Here is a 25,887-nt window from a genome sequence, read left to right as displayed (position 1 = left end):
ACATAATACCATCTCAATAAATCCTGCATAATTTGAACAGAAAAATATGCTAGCAAATTGTTACAATAGAGTGCAACTACGCAGCTGTATATAAGGTATGACAAGTAGAATGCAGCAAGATTTATTTTCAACCATTATTCATACACTGAATACCTCAAGTCAGTTTTACAGCAATCTCCTTCTGCAAAGATGTGCTGTAGGTCTGAGGCTCCAGTGGCTTTGCAAATGAATAACTGTTTGCAGCATCAAATATTCACTGTCAAGTACTTGCTCAGAGAAGGGGATGGGAGGAAGAAAAGACAAAAAAAAAAATCCCAAGCAACAAAACCAAAACCAAAACCAAACCCCAATAAACACACTAAGATGAAAAACAAGGACTGGAAGGAACTAACCAAACACTGACAGGTAGCAAGAGTGGAAAACCTCATCCAGGAGCCAGGTCTCAAACTTGGCTCTCAGTCCCAAACCAAAAGCATGAACGACTCCGTGCCTACCAGATGCAACTCAAGCCTCAGGGGAAAAAAATATAATAGCCAGAAAGAAATACTATTTTGATCAAGCAAAAATACTATTTTGATCCTTGCAAAATGAATACAATGCACTGGGACATGTATACACATACAGAAAAACACAGACTAAAGCAACCACAAGCCAGGCACATCCTGCTCCTTTCCACGTTCATTTCACTCCCCCTTTACAAACACCCAGATAAAGAATAGCAAGATTTAATGGAAAAATAAGTACATTTCTAAAAGCAGCTATCACACAAAACATCAAAGAAAGCTTCACAGCATGTAAAGGTGCTCCAATGGAAAATTATTTGAAAATCACAAGAACTACATTTCTCAATGTAGTAGGCTTAAATATTGGGCACCAGTTCTACTCACCTCCTGATGGCAACAAGCCACTTCTTAAAAAGAAGTATTTAATTATTTATCCCTTTGATCATATTGACTGAACTCTTCAGGCAAGTTGAGAGGGTTAAAGTAGAAATCATGCGTGAAAGACTGAGTTTATGCGTAAAAGCTGTTTCACTAGAGATGATATTCATTTACCACATAGTTTTGCAACTTTAAATAGGTGGTAAAACATGCTGGGATTGTGCGCTGAGCACTCTATTTTTCTGAACTGAAATAAACGCACAGTACGTGGAAGTCATGAGGCTTCATTCACTCCCACAAGGGGCTTAAGCAAAAATCTCTCAGCTCTTGAGGCTTAGAGGGGGAGAACAGCTTTTTGCTCCATCTAACGTTGAAAGGGAATAAGCATCTCTATTAAGTTACCTACCTAGCAAAGTCAACCCAGCACAACTCATGCACAGCTTGGGCTGTACGTTGATAAGGCATGGCACAGATACATAGAGCTGCAGAGGAAGAAGAGGCAGTTGCAGGCAGGTTCCTGGGGAAGGCAGGCAACAGGAAAGGCTGGTAACTGCCACTGACATCAGATCCCAAAACACAGGCTGTGGTTTGTTCCCATGCCTGTCTCTGCTTTCTTCCCCAAGCCTCCAGAACCTGTGAGGGATGTTGGCTGCATGTATTGGACCTCTTGCCATAGGAAGCTGATGTGGTGAGGGTAGGAGAGCTGGGGCAGAGGCAGCAGGACAATTTCACACAACAGCTTTGGGCAGCGAAAGACTAACCACCTCCCAGTGATGAGTGAGGTGTGATTTGTCAACACGGCCCTCTCCGTAAACCAGCTCATCCCTACGTCCCTGACACCTTCTTGAGTCTGCCACCAAAATACATGGATGGGGGAAGAGCACACTACACAGCTGGCCTTCACCCACTATTTAATGTTTTGCTAAGCAGATGTTATTATGCTGACCAAAGGTCCATGCTCTTTGTCCACTGAAAGGCTATCAACAATCTCTTACCCTCCAGGGCTTTCAAAAGCCCTCAAATGGCACAAGTCAGGAAAGTATCTGTTACATAAGGGCTAAGACTGTATGTTTCCAGATGACTTCTGAACTTTCTTTATGGTTTTTAAAAGAGTTCCTAAACACTGCCCCAGTCTGGCTCTTGAGATGCCTAATGACTCCAAGGCAAGAGGCTCACACAGCAACACAGCATTCTTTTGGGCTGAGGAAGCACCCACAGGTATAGGCAAACTGAATGATGTATGGCTTGTTCTCACACAATGGGTGCTATGCTGAGCATTGTTAGAGATGAAACAAGGTGGTTTTGCTCTTCACCAGGCAATCAGATCACAGAGCAAAGGGCACTGTCACACATACACCTCCATGTCCACACTCCAAGCACAACTGAGTAAGGAGAACTGTTCACATTGAACGTACCTGGGTGCTTACTTTATGATGACCTTGCTCACATTTCCTTCACAATTCATCCACTCCTGAACAGACAGTAAGAATATCTGGCTTGTCCTTTATAAGAAATTTGTTTATTTGGAAGCACTAAATCTTGGTATACAGATGTTTGGGGGTTTTTCTATATATGGATGGTGAAGGGAAAAGACTTGTGAAAAAGAAATAATTCCAAGTACTGAACTTAGATCATTTTATACAAGATCAATTTTCAGAAAATAAGGAGCAGCTGTTCCCTCTCAAAAATCAGATCTTAGTGCAAGTTGGGCACTCAAAATTCTCTAGTCAGTTTAGAATCTTTATTTTAAAAGCAAGGGGAGATTTCAGTAGATGTGAAATGGTAGAGTAAAAATAAAATAAATTAAAAAAAAAGGTAAACAATGGCAGAGAGCTCTTCTGATCTGAAACAAAACAAGGTGCAGAGTTTTACCCAACACACTTCCTTTGAAGCCCAATAACACAGCACAAGTCAATTCAACTATCTCCTAAATATAACTGCATCTGTATGTCAAGATGGTCTGACTGCTTTGCAGGTACAGAAGCTTTATTTTGTTCTAATTCCCCATAACATCTGGCAACTTCAGGATTTGGTCATCTTCTGGCAATTAATATCTAAATTCTATCTATATTACAAAATGCTTAGTAACTGTAGTATTAAAAATACTTGAAACTTTATCTCAGCTCAGAAAATTCTATTTTGATTTTCTGTGAAATTGTACATAGATATTTTACATGTATCTATATATCAAAAGAAGTTTATGGCCCTATTTCTGATACACATTCCAAAAAGCAATTAAGGCAACATCTGTAAATATTAACTTGATACAAACAAAGCCAGTAACAACTTATCTGAAAGTTTTCTCCTGATATAGCTTATGCAAGTTTATAGGAGCAAAACAAAATCATACTTCACTTTTGTCTTTAGGAATATACATGAAGTAAATGAGACTAAAACTGTCACATGAGAGCCTTATGTAAATTTTAACAAAAGCATTAGTGATCTGCCATTTATATAGCTCACTTCTGGCAGTGAATGTACTCATCCCCTTATTCCTCCAACTTCAGGTGTAACAGTACTTAAAAGGGGCCTATAAGAAAGATGAGGAGAGACTTTATAGCAGGTCCTGTTGTGATGGGATGAGGGGTAATGGTTTTAAACTAAAAGAGGGGAGATTCAGTCCGGACGTGAGGAAAAACTTCTTTACAATGAGGGTAGTAAAATACTGGCACAGGTTGTCCAGAGAGATGGTGGATGCACCATCCCTGGAGACATTCAAGGCCAGGCTGGATGTGGTTCTGAGCAATCTGGTCTAGTTGAAGATGTCCCTGCTCATTGCAGAGGGGTTGAAGTAAATGACTTTTGAAGGTACCTTCCAACACAAAATGTTCTATGATTCTAATCTCTAATTCTATGTAATACTTCACATAAGACAGAATGATTTATTTTCTATGTCATGCACACAATGCCATAGAAGAGAATAATTTCTACCAATCTATCTACATTAGCTGCATGAACCAGGATTTTCCTTTTCCTATGGTTTTGCACCAGTACTTACTGGGGATTATAATACTTACTGTTGGCATTCCTTTACGAAATTAAGACATCTAATTTTTCATTTATACTCAGGGAAAACACAACAAAAGCTGATCGGTCACTGTTTTCTTGCAATAATCAGTGTTGATAAACTTCATATTGGCTTTTTCTTTTTATTTTTTTTTTTACAGAAATGTAGAACAATTTTTTAATAAATTCTCTAAGTTCACTATTCATTTAGAAACTTGACAGCATAGGAGCACAACAAAAGACCCAATATATGAGACTTTTTTTAATTATGTTTCCAACACTACAGAAACAAAGCTACTCAGAAGTATAAGGTACATATAATTAGTACCTTGGCAGCAGTTTGAATAGCTAAAAAAAAAAACAACAAAATAGATCCAAATATCGATTGTCAAACAGGAGTCAAGACAGAAAGCTACTTAGGCACAAGAAAAAATATCCTCCACTGCCACACCACAATGGAAGTACCAGGAAGAAAGTTCACATTCAGAGGCCAAATATTTCAGGATTTATCTCTAGATAACCAGACTAAATTTCTTCTCATAGTAAATTAATCACTATGTCTTTTGACCAATACATTACAGGAACTGTAAAAAGAGCAATGCCATATGTCTAGAGGTGCATCAATGAGAAAATTAAATCGGCTATTTATTACTAAACTTCTGATGTTATTCATATAAAAAAGAATCAATACAGTCAGAAGTGAGGTGATGCATTTCCTCGGAGAAACACGTGCCACACAACCTTTGGAATTTTATGAGCAGCCAGTTAGCAGGAGAGCATTACTGAGGTCAAAGAATTCACAGCTTCACACAGATGCATATACAAGAAACACCTAATACACCTCAATCAGGTAAGGCATTCAAACTTCTAAGCTTGTCAAAGGCAAGAACAAATTTGCTAGGACCAAGCTTTGAAAACTGTTGAATGTATTACTTACCATATAATGTTGCTGCACGAAGTAGAGCTAAAAAGTGCACAAAATTGAAGTTCTAGAATAAAAGGTGGTAAAAAGTGAAGAACATCTTACTTACAGTAAAATGCTCCAAGTACTGACATTGGCTGCAAGTGAAATCGGAAGGAAGGAAAAAAAACACTATCAGCTTTGCAAGAGCATTCTGAGGTAAAGATTTGGTTCCCCTCAGCCTAGAGACAAAGGTATCTTCTTCTTTACACAATCCTTTCATTGAGATGCATCTAGCTTGATGTCGTGGTTTAAACCCAGTCAGGTAACTTGTTCACTCACTCCCAGTGAGTGGTGCCGAGCTGACAACAATCGAGGTCCGTGTCGCCCCCCCACTGGGGTTCTCCCCCACCCGGAGGAACGGGGAGGAGGATCGAAAAAAGTGCAACTCCTACGGGTTGAGACAAGAACAGTCCAGCAACCAATGTACACAAATCACCACCGCTACTATCAACTACAACAATGATAAGGGAAAATAACAAGGGAAGAGAATACGATACCACCGGCCAAGAAAACGAGTTCCACCCGGAAGCCTGTGTCCTTCCGGGTAACTCCCAGTTACCCCCCACCCCGGCCATGACGTGCTGTGGTATGGAATACCTCCCCGGCTAGCCCGGGTCAGGCGCCACGTCTCTGCTTCCTCCCGGCTTCCCCTCCTCCCTGGCAGAGCATGAGCCTCACAAAGTCCTTGGTCAGGGTAAACATCACTTAGCAACAACTGAAAACATCGACTTCACCAACACGGTTCTCAGACTGGAAGTCAAAACGCAGCACTGTACCAGCTACCACAAAGGAAAAAAAAACATGACTGCTACTGCTGAACCCAGGACATTATCCACCCCTTATTCCATACCATTCATGTCGTGTTCAGATCCCACATTTTCAATACACCATCACTCTCCCATATATATACATCCATATACATACAGACCAAGAGGAAAAGATCATTTTCTTAGTGCATGGACCAATCCCTATAATGCTGCCAAGTCCATTCGGTCCATGATGTTCAAAGTTCATTCTCTGTTGGGATGATGGCTGGAGGGAAGTCAGGGCCAGTCGCTGGTGACCTGGAGACATCTAGTTGATGGGCTATAAAAGTATTACACAGCAGGCAACAGCATACAATTGAGTTCACTGGCTGTTTTCCCCTAAAATCAAATCCCCTTGAGGTATACATCGGACTTCCCCATCTTCCCGCATTACCCACCAAGTATATCCATGTCCCTGAGCAAAAGCAATCCCACGAGTGGGTTTGCCTTTACCTGAAGCAGGAATAACCCAGACTGTCTTCCCCAGCAAATTTTTCATATGCACCACGGGAACTTTGTCCCCCTCTACAATATGTAAAAGTTCTGACTGGGCTGGGCCAGCCCTGTTGGCAGATCCTCTGGTGTTGACCAACCAGGTGGCCTTTGGTAAGTGTGTATCCCAATGCTTGAAAGTTCCCCCACCCATTGCTCTCAGTGTAGTTTTTAACAGCCCATTGTACCATTCGATTTTCCCAGAGGCTGGTGCATGGTAGGGGATGTGATATACCCACTCAATGCCATGCTCTTTGGCCCAAATATCTATAAGGTTATTCCAGAAATTGCCTGACTCAATTCTCTCTGGGGTGCCATGTCGCCACAAAATCTGTTTCTCAAGGCCCAGGATGGTGTTTCGGGCAGTGGCATGGGGCACGGCGTATGTTTCCAGCCACCCGGTGGTTGCTTCCACCATGGTAAGCACATGGCGCTTGCCTTGGCAGGTTGGTGGCAGTGTGATATAGTCAATCTGCTGGGCCTCCCCATATTTATACTTCAACCATCGTCCTCCATACCAAAGAGGCTTTAACCGCTTGGCTTAATTGCAGCACATGTTTCACACTCATGAATAACCTGGGCAATAGTGTCCATTGTTAAGTTCACCCCTCGATCACGGGCCCATCTATATGTTGCATCTCTGCCCTGATGGCCTGAAGTGTCATGGGCCCACCGGGCCAAAAATAATTCACCTTTATGTTGCCAATCTAAGTCCATCTGAGCCACTTCAATCTTAGCCGCTTTATCCACTTGTTGGTTGTTCTGGTGTTCCTCAGTGGCCCGACTCTTGGGTACATGGGCATCTACATGATGTACCTTCACCACCAGGTTCTGCACCCGAGCAGCGATATCTTGCCACAGTGCAGCAGCCCAGATGGGTTTACCTCTGTGTTGCCAATTGCTCTGCTTCCATTGCTTCAACCACCCCCACAGGGCATTTGCCACCATCCATGAGTCAGTATAGAGATAAAGTACTGGCCACTTTTCTCGTTCAGCAATGTCCAGGGCCAGCTGGATGGCTTTCACCTCGGCAAACTGACTTGATTTACCCTCTCCGTCAGCAGTTTCTGCAACATGTCGTCCAGGACTCCATACAGCTGCCTTCCATCTCCGATGCTTTCCCACAATACGGCAAGAGCCATCAGTAAACAAGGCATACTGCTTTTCACTTTCTGACAGTTTATTATATGGTGGGGCCTCTTCAGCGCGCACCACCTCCTCCTTTGGTGACATTCCAAAATCTTTGCCCTCTGGCCAGTCCATGATGACTTCTAGAATGCCTGGACGACTGAGATTTCCTATTCGAGTTCATTGTGTAATTAGTGCAGCCCATTTACTCCATGTAGCATCAGTTGCATGATGTGTAGAGGAGACCCTGCCTTTGAACATCCAGCCCAGCACGGGCAACCGGGGTGCCAGGAGGAGCTGTGCTTCAGTGATAATCACTGCAGCCAAACCAGAGGACCACTTCGTACCAATATCAGTTGCCCCTGTACGCAAGAGAACAAGCAAAAAGGAGGCAAAAAGGGTGAAGTGAGATGAAGAACCAATGAATTCACCACCCGGTCCAGAATCTGATCAGGAGTCATCATCACATGACGAAGAAGAAGAAGAAGAAGAAGAGGTAACTTCTCGACCTCGGACCTCAACCGAGCTGCGGAATATGCGAAAATATTTTACCCATCAACCAGGGGAGCACATCATCACCTGGTTACTCCGATGCTGGGACAATGGGGCCGATGGTCACGAACTAGAAGGTACAGAAGCCAAGCAGCTGGGATCACTTGCTAGAGAAGGGGGAATTGACAAAGCAATTGCAAGAGAGAAAAAGTCCCTCAGCCTTTGGAGGCGGCTCTTGGCAGCTGTGAAAGAAAGGTTTCCGTACAAGGACAATCTTACGAGTCGTTCAGCCAAGTGGACTACTATAGACAAAGGCATCCAATCTCTGAGGGAATCAGCCATCGTAGAGATGCTCTATCACATCAAGCCGAATAACGGGGATACACCTATAGATCCAGATGAAGTTGAATGTACACGACCCATGTGGCGAAAACTTACACGGAATGCACCGCCATCATATGCCCATTCATTGGCAACAGTAACCTGGAATGACATAGTACCACTAACAGTGGATGAAATGGTTCATAAACTCCGAGAGTTCGAAGACAACCTCACCCCTTCCATCATCTCAGCTGTGAAAAAACTGTCCCAGGAACTCGAACAATTGAGGGACGATCTATCTGATTTATCCAGCTCCTCACGTGCACCAACACACATCTCAGCTATTAACAAAAGGTGTCCTATTGTTCAAGAGAGGAGATACAGGAGGTATACGCCACGGGGTACCCTATGGTTTTACCTGCTGGATCACGGAGAAGACATGACAAAGTGGGATGGAAAACCTACTTCAGCTTTGGAGGTTTGAGATAAGAACAGATCTGACTACTGGGAGGGTACAAGAATGTCTCCTTCACAGGTTGAGCACCTGAGAAGGAGAAAAAAGATGTGTAATTGCTAAGCACCTCCATCATATACCTCCCAAAGTATAAAGGTGGTGACCACACTGGGAACATAAGCCAGATCAGTTTCATGATCAATGATTCTATTGTATTACAAGTCATTACCATAAAGTACAATGGGACAAAAACCTTAGCCCAAGCCCCACACTTGAAAAACACTAATACAGCAAATACCGGATGGACGTAAGATACTATATACTGAAACTGTGAGATCAAGAGGAACAACCTTGAGAGCCAATAAATCAGCATTGTGACGAGTGACTATCAATCCAGTCAGATCTGTTCTTATCTCAAACCCTCGTGCCACACGTTGGGCGCCAAAAAGAACTGTCGTGGTTTAAACCCAATCAGGTAACTTGTTCACTCACTCCCAGTGAGTGGTGCCGAGCTGACAACAATCAAGGCCCGTGTCCCCTCCCCACCGGGGTTCTCCCCCACCCGGAGGAACGGGGAGGAGGATCAAGAGAGTGCAACTCCTACGGGTTGAGGCAAGAACAGTCCAGCAACCAATGTACACAAATCACCACCGCTACTATCAACTACAACAATGATAAGGGAAAATAACAAGGGAAGAGAATACGATACCACCGGCCAAGAAAACGAGTTCCACCCGGAAGCCCATGTCCTTCCGGGTAACTCCCAGTTACCCCCCACCCTGGCCATGACGTGCTGTGGTATGGAATACCTCCCTGGCTAGCCCGGGTCAGGCGCCCCATCTCTGCTTCCTCCCGGCTTCCCCTCCTCCCTGGCAGAGCATGAGCCTCACAAAATTCTTGGTCAGGGTAAACATCACTTAGCAACAACTGAAAACATCGACTTCACCAACACTGTTCTCAGGCTGGAAGTCAAAACACAGCACTGTACCAGCTACCACAAAGGAAAAAAAAAAAACATGACTGCTACTGCTGAACCCAGGACACTTGATTTGGACATTCTCTATCTCATCTTTAATTTACATTCTCAAGTTCTCCTTACTACTGCCTTCAGTGGTGGAGGCTTCCTCTAGCAAACAAGCTTTCTAGTGTTAACTTTTGTTGTTACACTCCCATCATCACGTATATCTGAATCAACATTAGTTTAGTAATTCATTTCTTTTAAATGGCCTCTCCTGTTTTGCCTTCCCTTGGGTGTATTAGTGCTCTTACACTAATAGACTTCCAGCACTTGAACTTTTTCTTTTTTTTTAAAGAGTTAGACTTCTATTATTTGCTTCAAATATTTATTTTTCATTGTACAAAAAAAAATTATTCAATTTTCATTTATCTTCCTTCACACTTAATATACTCACTATATTCTCATCCACATTTCTGAAACACTCCCTTTTAACCTTTTATTAACATATTCTTAACATTTTAACTGCACTTAGAGATTGGTGTTAGGCAAGAAATTCAGTTAAACGGTATATTTCTTAATTCAAAGTTTCTCATTAAAAGAATTTTAGCTGATTGTTTCCCAAATTTCATTTTCATCTTTTTTTCTCCTGCTTGTTCCTTTAAAACATAAGACAAAAATGGTAAAAGAAACACGAGTGTATGAGCCTCCACTCTTAACTGTGATGCATACACCTATATTTTTTTGAGTTTCATGATCCTGGATAAACAGAAGTGACAATACCTGAGGGATTGTAACTCAGTAAAAGAAGGGGTAAAAGAAGCATTGATGGAGGAAGCATACCATGAAAATCACTGCATTACACAGCATCAAAAGAGATGTCTCATTTTATATATACTAGTGATAGCATAATGTCCTGGGTTCAGCAGTAGCAGTCATGTTTTTTCCTTTGTGGTAGCTGGTGCAGTGCTGTGTTTTGACTTCCAGCCTGGGAACAGTGTTGGTGAAGCCGATGTTTTCAGTTGTTGCTAAGTGATGTTTACCCTGACCAAGGACTTTGTGAGGCTCATGCTCTGCCAGGGAGGAGGGGAAGCCGGGAGGAAGCAGAGATGGGGCGCCTGACCCGGGCTAGCCAGGGAGGTATTCCATACCACAGCACGTCATGGCCGGGGTGGGGGGTAACTGGGAGTTACCCGGAAGGACACGGGCTTCTGGGTGGAACTCGTTTACTTGGCCGGTGGTATCGTATTCTCTTCCCTTGTTATTTTCCCTTATCAGTGTTGTAGTTGGTGGTAGCGGTGGTGATTTGCGTTGTACATTGGTTGCTGGACTGTTCTTGTCTCAACCCATAGGAGTTGCACTCTTTCAATCCTCCTCCCCATTCCTCCGGGAGCGGGGAAGGGGAGAGCCCCTGTGGGAGGGGGACACGGACCTTGATTGTTGTCAGCTCGGCACCACTCACTGGGAGTGAGTGAACAAGTTACCTGACTGGGTTTAAACCACGACACATATACAATATAAATCTTATTTAAATCTTGAGATAAACGACAACTGATTATTCAATTTATCAGTTAAAAGCAGTATGTCATATAAATCTGTCTTATCAGATGACATACTGTCTAAAAAGGTTAGTTCCTTATTCTGCTCTTGGAGAAGTGGCCAACCTTAAGACAATGTTTTAACATTTCACTCCAATGTTTATTTTGTAACACTGATTCTTTAAAAAAAAAAACAACAGGTTTCTATCTACTTCCCCTGCTTTTCCATTTCCGAAAGCACATTTCTTTCCATTGTGTTCACCATTCTCTGTTTTGCTTGTAAGGAAGATGGGGAAAGGACAAAGCAAAGAACTTACATAAAGAGAAAATTGCACAACTATGAAGTTCTGCACTTGGCTTCAGGGAGATTTAAATTACGGTTCAGTAATTTCAAACATTTATTCCAAACAGCATATTGTGATAGACTGTTTCCGGTCCCCACCGGCTGCCATTCAGAGGGAAAAACTGTGAACCACAGCTTGAGAGGGACCTGCTACCAGTTTCCTAGAGTTTGTGAGGTCTACAGATGAGCCCTCTGGTGACACTTGCCTTCTCCAAAATGCATCACTGCCCAGACTGAAGAGCCACCCTCTCACTGCCCTGTAGGGGCACACAAATTCCTGCTACACCAGGAGCCAGTTTACCATAGCACTTAGGTTGCTCACCTTTGATTTAAATGAACCCATCTTGAGCACGGTCACACTCCTATGTCTCCTTAGCTAATGGGTGATAATTTCTGTGAAAGGCATTAACTGAAAGGAGCTTGAAATATCTACTGTCAATTTTTAACCACGCCTATAAAACTCAAAAAGCGAGACAAAGAATTCAAATGGTGTGTTTAAAAAACACAGAGTCATAGAATCATTAGGGCTGGAAAGGACCTTAAGATGTTCCAACCCCCCTGCCATGGGGTTGAGTGCCCCTCACACTAAAGCATGTCACCCAAGGCTCTGTCCAACCCAGCCTTGAACACTGCCAGGGGTGGAGCATTCACAACGTCCCTGGGCAACCCATTCCAGTGCCTCACCACCCTAACAGGAAAGAATTTCCTCCTTATATCCAATCTAAACTTCCCCTCTTTAAGTTTTAACCCGTTACCCCTTGTCCTGTCACTACAGTCCCTAATGAAGAGTCCATCCCCAGCATGCCTGTAGCCCCTCTTCAGACACTGGAAGGCTGCTATGAGGTCTCCAAGCAGCCTTCTCTTCTCCAGGCTGAACAGCCCCAACTTTCTCAGCCTATCTTCATACAGGAGGTGCTCCAGTCCCCTGATCATCCTCGTGGCCCTTCTCTGGACTTGTTCCAACAGTTCCATGTCCTTTTTATGTTGAGGACACCAGAACTGCACGCAATACTCCAGGTGAGATCTCACAAGAGCAGAGGAGAGGGGCAGGATCACCTCCTTCGACCTGCTGGTCACACTTCTTTTGAAGCAGCCCAGGATACGGTTGGCTTTCTGGGCTGCAAGCACTCACTGAAGCCGGCTCATGTTCATTTTCTCATTGACCAACACCCCCAAGTCCTTCTCCTCAGGGCTGCTCTGAATCTCTTCTCTGCCCAACCTGTTCCTGTGCCTGGGATTGCTCTGACAAATGCTTTCACTTACATTAATAAAATAAAATCATTGTCTACTTAGAATAGGATTGGTATCCTGCACCTCTGTCACACATCTACAAAGCTGTTTTTTAGCACCGAGACAACTGAAACCATAGGAGAGATAGAAAGACAATTGTCTTTCTGATAAATTATTTTTAGAACATTTAATGGTATTGCAGACTCTTGTGCCTCACTAACCCAAAGTTTATAAAGAGATTTGCTGCAAATAATATTTTCTTTCCTCTAAAAATCTCCTCCCACAAACACATAAGTAATCAAAAAGTCAGCCTGGCTCCCCTCCTTCCCCATCACAACTCAGCATGCCAAAACACAGCCTCACCTATAACTGTACAGCCCTGCGAGCCTTTCTGCACTGTGGCAGCATAACCGATTTTGTCAGATGACTCAGGAAGTATTTGCAAATTGGGGGAAAACAAATAAACAAACAAGCAAAACCACACGCACAACCTTCCTGACACCCAGAAATAATATATGAAGTTTACAGAAGTCCAGCAGACCCTTGAGAGAAGTCACCATGCCCATGCCTGGATTGCCCACCTTGGCATATCACTTAAATTGCCCCAGAGTCACATTTCCTGCTTTATCTTTTGCTTTTATACACAAATTTTAAAACTCTGTATTCCCTAACTCTTCCTTACTGGATGCAATTTCTAGTATGATTCCAATTAAATTTCCCTCCAACATAATTGGAATATGTAAAATTACCAGGAAACAAGTTTGTCAGGTTGTAAAGAACTCCCAGAGCTGACCTATCAGCCCCAAATTAGCAACTTCTCCACATGGCTTTTACTAACAAACTTTGAATCATTATGCATTTCAGTATGTACCTACTCTCCTCCCAGAAACGTTCCTCACAAACTCAGCCCACAGGTCTAAGATGAAAATGTTCCTTCACCCCTCCACCACTGAAGTAATTTAAGACAGCCTTCACTACATGTATTTTGCACCCTTCTTCCCCCTCCGGACCTACAAAAACATAATAAATATTATGTTCTAATACTGTGTGCATATTATACACAAAGCCTGAGCTTTAGAAGTATATCCAGTACCTAATAAGAATTTAAACACTGTTCCTTTAAACACAATTCTAAGACCAGAATTTATAAACAGTTGGCTAAAAGAATCTTCTGTGAACATTTATGAATTATATCTCGTTGCATATACCAGGACTTCTTGCTCCCAAATGGAAGGGTTGTTTTTCATCCACCAGTTATGATAGCACAAAAGTTTAAAATAAAACAACAGAACCACGAAGAAACCCACCCACACCCCAACCAAAAAAACCCCAGGGTGACAGAACTGTTCATACTTATCCTAGGGTGGGAGGAGGACCCATAGGGTAAAATTCATTCTGAGACAATAGCAAAGCTTTCTCATTCCCTGGGGCTTTTCCAGTGTAGTTAAGAATGACCCAAATCCAGAGCCTACATCTCCGCAAGCTGCAGCTGAATCCTGAGGCAGCAGTCTTTCACATAAATCAAATGCTAAATTTGGTAACACATTTCAATATGCTTAATGGTGGGGCCAAGTGAAAAAAAAAAGAATAAAGAAAATGAAAACTAGCAAGCCAAATGTTTCTTATGACTTTCATTTTACACTAACATTCACTTGTGCTTCCAGCTTCTTCATATTCATATGCTGCTGCATGTTGATAATGCATTACTTCCTTAACATTCCACATGTTAGGGAAGAGCACAAAATACACGAGTATGCAAGCTGAGCTGTAGGTGCAAATGAAACCGATGGCATCCTGAAGACAGGTATGTCCAAATTTGCTACACCAAGGGAAAAAAAATGAGGTTTGAGTTTAATTGAATGAAATGTGTTTTCCTGTTGTACCTCTTTCCTGTAGGCAGGGGCACTTAAGGGAGAGTGGCACAATTTAAACATCTACCTCCTGTACAATAAACCCATTGCAGTAGGCAGCATCGATCCAAATGAAAGTACCTAAGTGACTCCCACTACTAAAACAATTAGTAGTGAAGTATGAATGTGGAGTATAATTACAAGTAAACTGTAAAGCAAGTAAAAAAAGTGTCAATGTGAGAAGCAAAAGGCATGTGAAACCTCTCCAGTCATTTTGTATCTATTGCTTTAAGTTTAGGAAGGTAACAATTTTTCAAACATAAGTAGGAAATTAATGGCAGTAACTTAAAAACTAGCAATTACAAAAAAGTGATGAATTGTACTAGTAACAAATCTATAGGAATTACTATAAACATTTCTAAATTCTTTTTTTAAAAAGCATAGGAAGAAACAGTATTCTGGATTTAGTATAATTCTGCATCCTAAGAGTGATGATTGTCCACAGGGATGCTGAATGAAAAGAAGAAAATAATTCTAAAACCTAGATAGCATTTCTACTCACATGTGAGGCTAAAAAAAAAAACAAAAACAAACAAAAAAATAAAAGCAGGACCATGATAAAATGCTGTAAAACAGGGAAATGCTTTTACAAGAAATTGTCAAATAGCAACTATTGCAATAAAGCAGAACTCCATAACACAATGAAAACCTTAAGTGACTTAATAGTCAAAGGAAAGAACAGAAGGCATCCTTCTTCCCTGCTTCCCTCTCTCCCTCTCCCTCCTCCATCTGCCCTTAAACAACAGCAGGGTCTCTCCCCTGCGAGAAGGACATGTGGGTTTGAATCCATTTGTGCTGGAGGAGAGCTAAAACCCTAATGTCTTAATTTGCTCACTGTCGTGCAGTTACAAAAAAACATCCTTCACACTTTTTTAAAAGACCAAACCACACAACCAATGTACTTACCTCCAAGAAAAGGTCTCCAATAACCAACTGCCCATCAAGGTGTTGGCCCCCCACCCTTTAGAGCTACATCAAGCATAGCTCCTCCTTCATCCACCTGCCATGAAGGGTGGGCAGCAAACACATCCCTGGCATCACCCATCTTCCTAACAGCTCCAGGCAGCTCCCCTGGGAACACCAGACTACCCTTCACAAGTACTGAACCCCAGTGGTCATACTGGCACGGCTTTGAACTGAATCAACCTGCCAAGTCCCACTTCGTAGGGACTGTAACACCCAATTAGGCACTGAAAGTAAGCTACAGATCCCACTTAAGTGGGGTTAAACACTTGTGGGCTGTTAAACATCCCACTTTGCTCTTGTCTGCACTTACATGCGTTTGCTCTGCAACCACAAGAGGAGTGATAAGGTAACTTTCATCACAGAAAGGAAAGGCAAATATTTTTCTCCAAGTCTCCCAATTTCAGATATACTCAAATACTTAAAAAAGCAAAATATTTCTTAAGACATTATTTTTTAATTGGCCAGCATGAAAAGCAGAGACCTATTGTTTTTCTACATTAATATTAAATTGTTAAATACACTAAATTATTAAGTATGGAATCAAAACTATATATAGATGCTAGTTAAAGTCTCTGGATATGGAGGCTCCACACATACAGGCCCAGGTCTGTAAAATACATGCCCCAGAGAAGGCAATGGGAATTTTGCTCTGAGCATCACTAGAATGAGGATTTCCTCATTAATCTTAGTTAGGGACAGCCATTTCAGATATTATTAAATTTTAAAATAATTATTTACATTAATAAATCCAAATATATGACTGGCAGCATTAAATGTATGTATGTAGACAGGAAATCCACAGCTAAAAAAGGTGAATTTAATACAAAATGTGAGATGAAAGTTGACACAATATATCTGGCATTTTCAAGGACAAATGACTTATCTTCTCATTATTTTGATTTAAAAAAAATAGCATTTAAAAATATAAAAAGAAACCCCCAACTTTATTTAACATGAAATAGCAACTAAGAAGGACCCACTGAGGACACTTCTTGGCCCTTTGCCATTTAGCAGTGTAACAGTGACCCAGAAGACAAACAGTTGCTGCCGATACAAGCCACAGCTGGCAGAGGGACCAGGGAAATAATACAAAGTTTATAGCTGGATGTAAAATATTCTAACCTATTCTGTAGAACTCTACTCATGTTCTGAAAAGGAACATCTCCAAAAAACTCCTAGTGAGCTAGCACGTGAATCTGAACTCCTAGGATAATGACACAGAAATGAAAAGGCATAAAGCAATCCTTTGCTCAACAGGAAAACAGCGAGAGTATTGATTTTAGTATGTTGCATTGCACTGGGGAGGTGGATGTTAACAGCGTATGTACAGTTCTTCTTTTAAACCTTTTTATAAAAATACCACCAAAACAATTCATATAGATACAGTAATAACAAAGGGCTAGAGAAAATGTCTTACAGGAAGAGTTAAAGAGCTGCCTGATTAGTTTTGAACAAGAGAATTGAAAGGTGACTTCATTAGAGAGTATAAACATCTCACTAAGAATAAAGCATTGGAGCTCTGAAGCAGAAACCAGAAGCAATGCCTGGAAACTGAAGCCAGACAAATTCATATTAGAAATAGAGCTTAATCACATTTTTCAGCAATGAGAGTCATTAACTACTGATGAAGTTAAGAGTGAAATGTGGCTTCTTTGTCCTTCCATGTCTGCAATGAAGACCAAACACTTCTAGAAGCTGCACTCTATGGCAAGTACCAGCTTAAGGTAGTAGGTAGCTTACAGAGGTAGTTTACAAAGGTAGCTGCGTAAAGTCAGAAAAAATCCTATATTATGGGTTAGATAGTTTAGTTATTAGAGTTTAACCCATATGATGTAATGGTCCTGCAAGACCTTAAAATTGACAGGGCATATGAATCAATGCCAAGATAAATAAATTAGCAGTAACAAATCACATTGGATCATACAACTCAATTATGAAGAGATATCCCATTTTTGGTAAGTCACCCAGCCTTTCTACACAGGACCAAGGAATCTCCGTCTTTTAACAATGTATTTCCCTGATATGGTCTCATTTTGTGTAGCAAAAAAGGCTTTTCTTTTCACGTGTATCTTAAAATGCATATTTAACCTTTTTCAGTACTTCTACTACTTCATAGCTGTGACAAATGTCATCTAGGCATTAATACAGCATTACGAAAAATTAATGCTATATTAAAACTAAAAAAATTCAAGGAATGATCATTATTATAAATACTTCAAAATGTTACTTCTGGCTGGCAAAGCTCATTAAAGGTTTGAAATAACTATCTTGATAAAAGAAGAAACATTGATTACATAATTTGCACTCATTTTGTCATTTCTGTCCTTTTTATTTTATCGTTTTCTGTTCTGCTGCATAGTAGTTTGACACTGCTGACTCACAGGCGGCAAGTATATTCCCAGTCTGAATGTAAATGCATCTTATGCCCCTAAATTGGCATTTCCCAGCCATTCATCTCCTCCTTAACATCACCTGTCCTCCAAGGGTGCATCTGGAAAGAGATTAAGTGACGAAAGAGAACTGACCTCTGAAATAGAATTGTTTCATGACTGCTTTGTAGGAAACCAATCCATTAGGTAAAGAGCTGCTCCTCCAGCACACAGAAGTGGAAACGGCACAAAAATTATCCCAGTTTGGAGAGCATCAACGCCAAAATACAAACAAGAATCAGGCAGCAGGACTTACTAGCCTGCAAAATTTTAATGCAAATAAAGAACTGGGAACTTCAGAGTACCATATATTCATATAAAATTTGGACTTACAGAAGGTATGGATCCTTCAGGGATGCAAGTACTAATCTGAAAAATACAAAAGATAAAAATAAAATAAAGGCACAGAGGAGGATGTGAAGAGGTGAGGTAGCTCAAGTCCTGTCCCAAGGCAATCCAGACAGAGACTTTTCCAATCTGTTCCTCAGTCTTCAGGCAATCTATTCCAGCACTCGCTATTACTGCCTCGTGAAAGTCCTCTGCCTTTATTTCCTGCTTATGTGTCCCCCCCCCTTTGTTTAATACCTAACCCACATCCTTTTAGTTGCATTTTAAGCTTACTGTCCTGTGCACTATGAACAGAAAGCACATTATTGCCTCTCTCCTGTCATCTGCCTCCCATCAGTAAATAAGCACAATTTGTTCAGACTTCTCAAAAGATCACTTTTCTTAGATGTCTTATTATCTGTTTCTTTTCCCTAAACCAACAGGTCTACATCTTTCTTGAATCCCAGTGCTTTGTCCACAGCAGTATATGAGGCTGCAACACTGTCATATTTTCATGAACAGACTGCACTTATCTGGAGTACATCCTCACTCAACCTGCACAAAATCAGAGGCTGAGAAAGCAGTGTGAAACAGAAAAGGGCGCACATTACAGGAGATCAGCAACACCAAGATTTTAGGGAAAAAGTAATATGGTTCTCAACTACATGAAGGATTTTATATCAATGTTTTAGTCTACAGAGTTATTTTTGCCTCATTATAAATATTAATTTATTTAGGCAGCATAATAAAAAGGGGGTTGTGATTCTACCTGAGGCTTACAGCATAAGAAATTATACCAATGAGGAAGATTTCATAAATCCATTATAAAAAGGAAGAAAGTGGAAATCATATACATATGCGTACATGCACAGCAAATATTTGGCTAATTTCAAGACTTCTTAAAACACATATTTTTTCTTTTATTTTAACAAAGAATAAAACATTTTGCCTCTTAGAAAAGTTTGAAGCAAAGTCTTAATGAATAACCAGACTGTACTTTGAAATACTTCAGTGTAATCTAATGTATCATTGCTCTATGTGATGCCTTCCACCTGGTCTGTTTTGGTATCATTCCTTCCTGATTTAGTCAGCCATATTCCAGCAATACTGGCTTCGAATTTGCCTAAGCAAATATTTTACAAACTCAGGATAAAATTGCCTATTTTTGTCACTAATGTTCTTACGAGGGAGACAGGAGAGTGTGCAACCTTAAGCAGCAAAGCAGTTTCAAAACTGCTTCTGATGTAATTGTGGAAAGGAGTCTGTCTCCCATTGAAATTTTAAATTGTGAACCTCTGGTTTTACATCAGTACTTAAAATCTGAAAGGGCAATTTGGGTGCATTCTTCTGTCATCAAAGCTTAGCACTGACTTCATTCACGCAAGCTCTAGTGACGCTGAAGTAAATTTTTTTTAATCAATCTTCTGGTGCAGAATAAGATCGCATATCAGCAACAGTTATTCCAGTGTTTCAGAAGACTTTCTGTACTGTAAGCAGCTTCCTTGTTCTCAGTCCTTCAGACCTACTTACACACAAGAAAATCAAATAAATCAGATTTATTTAATCTCCGTCAATTTGTCAATGCTTTACGTAGTTGGATCTCAAAGCCTCAGTTCAACAAACAAAGGAAAGACGCAGATGAAAGAGATGAAAAAGGCACCTCATTTAGCCCATCCTAACATGCTAGAACACATTTAAACACTCAGTTAAGTATATATTCTTATATACAGCAGCTGAATGTTTATAAGGTTGCAACATATATTTAATGAATATAGCATAAAATATGATTCATAAGCAAATACTGATACAGACGGCTTATTTTTTTTTTTTTTACAAAACCTTTAATACATCAATCAGAACATGGATTGCACACAAAAAAAAAAGAAAGTTTGTTGCAGAAGAGGCAATTTGTCAGCTTCTCAGCAAATACAGATTAAAGGACACAAGCTCTAGTGCATACAAGAAACAAGATAAATAACCCCATAAGGTCACAGTACAAACTCTTGAGATCTGCGAGTACTTATGTAACAAAAGATAAAACCTGCTTCTGTGAATAAAACTGAATAATTATAGTACTTTATTTCAACAAGATTTTTAAGCATGTGTAACACCACAATAATTATTATGTGTGCTGCAAAGTTTTTTCGATAACAGTTAAGTTCTTCTGCTTCAGTGAGAGGGGGTACAGTGATAGCCACAATTAAGCACTGTGACCAACTGAACTCAAAGCCGAACACCTTGACTAAGTTTTGCTTTATAAAGGATGATACCAGTAGCTTTTGTATTGGATTTATAGCTCCATGTAATTCAGAATATTGTGCTATTAAATCATATTACTTTACACTACAAAAAAATATTAGTGATAATAAATCACTATAGTCATACTGCTAATAATACAGTATTGAAGCTACAAAAGCAGATTCTTTAAAAAGGAGGAATCAGTTATTAACCTCAACAGAAATTTTCTTGCAAAGTTACTCATACATTGGGAAATGCTAATTCTACATTAGCTTTCTTCCTGAATCTGAGATATCCATGGAAACAGAAAACAAGATACGGATTGAAAGTGCAGCAGAATAATCTTAACTTCTGTCATTAGCCATATCACTATGGTTGAGCCAGTAGCTACTACCCCCCAGCAGTATTAAAATATTTGTTCCTCAGAAAGGATCACACAAGAAAAAAAAAAAAAAAAAATGCAAGCAGGGAGGGTCCACACAGCTTTTTTTTTATGTGTAACACAGTCTGTATTTTATTGCACAATTTCATCATACATACATCAAAATATAACAGGCTTTCCCCCATCCTTATCATATTCCTTCTCCCAGGGTTGATTTTTGGAAGCAAGAAATATTTTTGTGCTTTTCCATATTCCTCCCCCTTCCCAGTAAATACTTCAGCATTTCACTGCACACAGCTTATAGACTTAATTCTATGTAAGGTAAATACAGTTTTGCTAACTAGGCTAATCAGACTCCTTGCTCTGAAGCAGCATGGCTGCTATTGTCCTGAAAATGTAATTAAGTTCGCAGCCTTTTTAAGATGGAAAAATAGGTGGCAGGAAAGAATCTTAGTGATGGGCATCCTTTTGGGGAGGCTTGCAGCACTCTTTTCTTCTGACTGCAAATGACGAAAACTATCATATACTTCTTTACCTGCCATCCACGCATCCTTTGAATAAGGCATGCACTAGTCCCAGAGAGCTACTGAGGGTGTTCCACTTCTAAGCTGAAGCAGCTGAGCTGGATTTCACTTAATGGTTGCTCATCCTCTTGACCAGGAGCCATTGCAGCAAATGGCACAAAAACTGAGCACGCAGTGCTGCAACAGCGACTCACTGCCATGCAGAAATGAAACAAGGTGGCAGAGGCAGCAAACACAAAAGCAGGTTAGAGAAAAGTAGTATGGAAGTGTCAAGGAGACAGGTATATTCTGACACCAGGTACCTGTCAATACTCTGTATCTTGCTGCTACCTTACCTAAGAACTCTAGTAGTGGTAGAAGCTGGAAACAAAGCAGGGAGTAGCCTGGAGTCAAAAGATGCAATTGTGAGCAGTTGTGAAGTCTAAAAGGGTCCTACATTTTCTATCTCCATTACAAACATAGAATGTAACAGTCAGCTACTCAAATTCTGGATCTTAAGATTCAATATATGACATATGAAAAGATTACTGCATGACATGTTTAATAAAAGGATAATAAATTATAATAATTATTATAATAATGTTATAAAGGTTAATAAATTATTAATAAAAAGATACAGTGGATGATGCATTTAATAAAAAGTCAGAAGGATGCACGGAAGGAAGGATGGACAGAAAGTGGGTAAATCTGGATCCACAGAATAATCAGGACAAATACACAGGATCTCCCATATCATTTGAGCCAAAGTGTCTACAAACTACAGCTGTGGGGCTTGTCCTTGGCAGATGCTGAAGGGAGGCTTTTTCTTGCAGAAGAGCTAAGCAGTTGCAACTCCTACAGAGGTAACAACACTGATCACATAAAGGAAAGATGGCCAAGCACTGGAACAAAGCCTTCTCTTGGCAGAAAGGATTGGATTCTGGCATTTGCCCAAGATAACGGAAAATACGTATTTTAAAAACATATTTTTGACCAGACTTGAAGGGGGGTATAGGGAATGCCACAACAGCTACCAAGTTTGTCATTATTTGGAGAGAGCTACAAAAACATCAAGTGCAGTGAAAAATCAGATCTACGTGTTCCACACAAAGACCTGGAAGTTCAAGTGACTTAGCCTTAATCTTTCCATACCTCAATTCTCCTTCTGTAAACAGACAATAAAAAGCTGTCTAATCTTACAGCAGCAGTGTAGAATAGTTTTAAGTACGCAGATACAATGATAGGAGGACCCCAGAGCAGCTTTGTGGAAACAAGAAATTCTACACACACTGCAGAATATGGACACAGGTAATCTGAAGCAGAGGTGGTGTGGGCAAAATGAAATATTGAGCAGCTAATCTTTGTCAGAGAAATATCCCACCCGCACAGACAGAAATACAGGAGTGCCACAAAAAAAAATATAAGGACTGTGCACATAAAGACAAAGATGCTCTGTCAACATTTTGCTCTGTATTGTGATTCACCAGTTTTGACATAACATAAGCAGAAATTGCTCAGAGTAATTTATTTTCACTGAGTAATGCAGAAAATGTTCTTAATAGAAAAAAATTGGACATTCTTATCATACAGCACTTCCAGGTTACCCCAACAAATCTTTTTATTTTTTTAATTGAAAAACAAATAATATTAAAAAAGTTTAAAAAAAAAACAACAATGTACTATTTCAAACATGAGGAGTCTAAAAGTGAAGACATGAGGACATAATGAAATTAACTCATGAAAACAAGTGCTAAGTATTTTAAACTCCTTTGCCAATTGCTTCCTATCTTTGGATAAAAGAAGTGGTTAAGGCTTCATTAGGTACCAGTATTTTCCACCAGTTTCGGTTTCTTGTGCTAAATACAAACGTTGTTAACATTATAAGACAGTTCCTTTTGCCTTTGGGGATTTTTTTTGCTGGGATGGACTTAAAGCAAAGGAATAGAACTCCAATTGATAAAAAGAAACATTGAAAAAAAAGACAAGAATATATTGTTAAGTCCCAATGAAAATGGAAGTTAAAAGGGAAGGCATACCAGCTATGAATAAAAATAAAAAATAACATTAAAAAATATTAAAAAGATAAAAATAATAATAAATAAATAAAAATTTTAAAAGGTAATACAGAAGCTTATAGAAATGTACTATGAGTTAATGGACTGATCTGTACCAGAAGGACACTCTTAGGATGCAAGCTTCAATACTGCAATAAATCCCAAATGAATAAGCATTTTCCATGTCTTTTCCTTTGAGAAAGAACTTTGAGATAAGAAAAAATTGTTCACAGGCTGGTCAGCACTGCTCAAAATAAGTTCACAGGCCATTAGAATTTTAAATGTTAATGTCAAGAAAACCCTTCCCTCTACAGCACTGTCACCTGTGCGGAGCTGTGGCCATGCTTCACCTACCCCAGATCCCTGACATCCTGCCACTTCACGCCCTTTGGTACCCAGATCTGTTCAGAACAGATCTGGGTACTGAAGTTTCCTTGTAGGAAGCTAAGCACATGTAGAAGCTGAAACCACAATTTGCCTCTTTCTTTCAGCTTCCTGAAGAGTCAATACATGGCATGTGAGCAGCAGAGAAACTACCAGCTCACACAGCACTGCCTGGTTTATGGCATAACAGCCCCGAGGTGAAAGCTCTCAAGAAGCACTGAAGTGCTTCAGTTTACAGACATGTCTACATTCAAGATAAATTAGGAATAGTGACACCAGCAGGTCAAGGCAGCAGATGCTGCTGCAACACTTGGCCCTGGTGAGGCACACCTGGAGTGCTGGGTCAAGTGTCTTGACTCCCCAGCACAAGGGAGATATAGGGATACTGGAGCAAGTCCAGCAAAGGGTCACAAAGATGATTAAGCACATCTGAGAAACAAGGAAAGGCTAAGAGAGCTGGGACTGCTCAGCCTGGTGAGGAGAAGTCTTCAAGGGGTGTATCCATATATATAAATACCTGATGGGGAGAGTAAAGATGACTCTCCTCAGTGGTGCCCAGTGAGAGGACAAGGGGCAATGGACACAAATTTAAATACAGCAAATTTCACTTGAAGAAAATATTTTCTTGCAATGAGTTTGGTTGAACGCTTACGCAGGTTGCCCACAAAGGTGGTGGAGTCTACCCCGGAGGCATTTTAAACCCAATCGGACATGGTCGTGAGGAACCAACTGTGTGCTCACCCTTCTCTGAGAAAGGGGTTGGACTTCATGAACTCCACAAGTACCCTTCCAACCTCAACCATTCTATGATTCTGTATACATTAAGATTAAATGATCATCCTGCTTGATGCCACATAAGAATAGAAATACAGCGTATATATAAACATCAGCAAAACACAAAGATGGTTAATTAAGTTTCCAACTTAAAGCTATACTGAATTAGTAGAACTAAAATAGCTAGAGCTTTTGCCTATAATTTGTTAGCCTTGACACCCTGTCTTAAGGTCCTTTTGCTGTTTGATGATGTGACATTTTATAGAGCCAATTTCTGGATTCAAAAGAACAGTTTAATGAGTCAAGAGGGTGCCAGCTTGGCCTCAGTACTGAGTAAACGGGTTGATTTTTATCTCATTCTCTTTAAACTCTCATTCTGTCCGTGCTATTTCTCTCCCCAACATGCATTTATTTCTCTCATTTCTTCTGCATGCTGTTTAATCTTTTGCATCCATCTGGAATAACCCTCCCCTGTCATCACTGTATCCTGAATCAACAGCAAGTGACATTCTTGAAGTAATAATTTAAGAGTCATTGCCACAATGCAGTCCCTGCTTCCTACTTAACAGTTCCCCACTAATTTCTATTTTTTACTCCAAAAACAAAAGGCAATGTCATCCACAATCGTAATAAGATCTCCACTACAAAGGTGTAATTAGTCTTCTTTCAGGGCTTGCCAACATTTCTTTTTAAAGTGGTAGTAAAAATGTGTACAAACAAGCACATCTCACCAGCACTCTGCCTAGGAAGGCTTCTGAAGCAAGATCCCTCAAGAAAGGTTTGTAAAAGCTGGAGCAATTTAGCATAACCCATTGTAGTTCAGGTGATTTATAGCAGTTACTTTTAAAAGGCTGCTACCAGTGAGTACAAGCAGGACAAGAACAGGTGTACTCTAAGGATAACCGATTACATTTTTCTTCACACTGGTCATTTTCCTCTGTCTCCTCATCATCTCCACTTGCTTTGCCATTTCCTCCCCAGCTACCTTACTAATTCAGTCTTAAATTCCAATTACTACCTGCTTATAGCTGATGTTGCTACTATATATTCAGGATTTAAAAAAAAAAAAAAAAAAAAGACACTGCAAGCTGTGCCTTGAATACTAATCCATATAAACTCCAGGATTTTCTGTGTGCATAAAATCAATACCTTTCCTATTGTCTTCAGTACTCTTTCCCTATTGCTCTTTCATCGAGGACTCCAGCAGACTCCTGGCCTTTTTCAGAACATAAAGCTATTTTTCCAGGTATGGTCTGAAATGTCTTTAACTGAGTGGTATTAATTCTGAAAAAAAAAAAAAAAAAGATTGA

At 40.4% G+C, this 25,887-nt stretch overlaps 1 protein-coding gene across 6 annotated transcripts in view; it reads right to left on the bottom strand.

Annotated features, from left to right (window-relative positions):
- Positions 1-25,887, bottom strand: part of FRMPD4 (FERM and PDZ domain containing 4) — a 310,006-nt gene that overhangs the window by 258,618 nt on the left and 25,501 nt on the right. For 2 of the 6 annotated variants that reach the window (XM_062603850.1, XM_062603854.1), the window contains exon 1: positions 18,249-18,410. The exons of the other annotated variants lie outside the window; for them this stretch is intronic. The gene's annotated coding sequence lies outside the window, so the exon portion shown is untranslated. Of the gene's footprint in view, positions 1-18,248; positions 18,411-25,887 lie in introns of those variants that run through there. 6 annotated transcript variants of the gene reach the window in all.

This window comes from Pezoporus occidentalis, unplaced genomic scaffold (assembly GCF_034315485.1).
Source record: "Pezoporus occidentalis ecotype Australia unplaced genomic scaffold, CSIRO_AGI_Poc_V1 ctg81, whole genome shotgun sequence".
In the NCBI taxonomy this organism is placed as follows: Eukaryota; Metazoa; Chordata; class Aves; order Psittaciformes; family Psittacidae; genus Pezoporus; species Pezoporus occidentalis.
The sequence above is the reverse complement of the archived record's forward strand: the minus strand, read 5'-3'. Positions and strand labels throughout refer to the sequence as shown.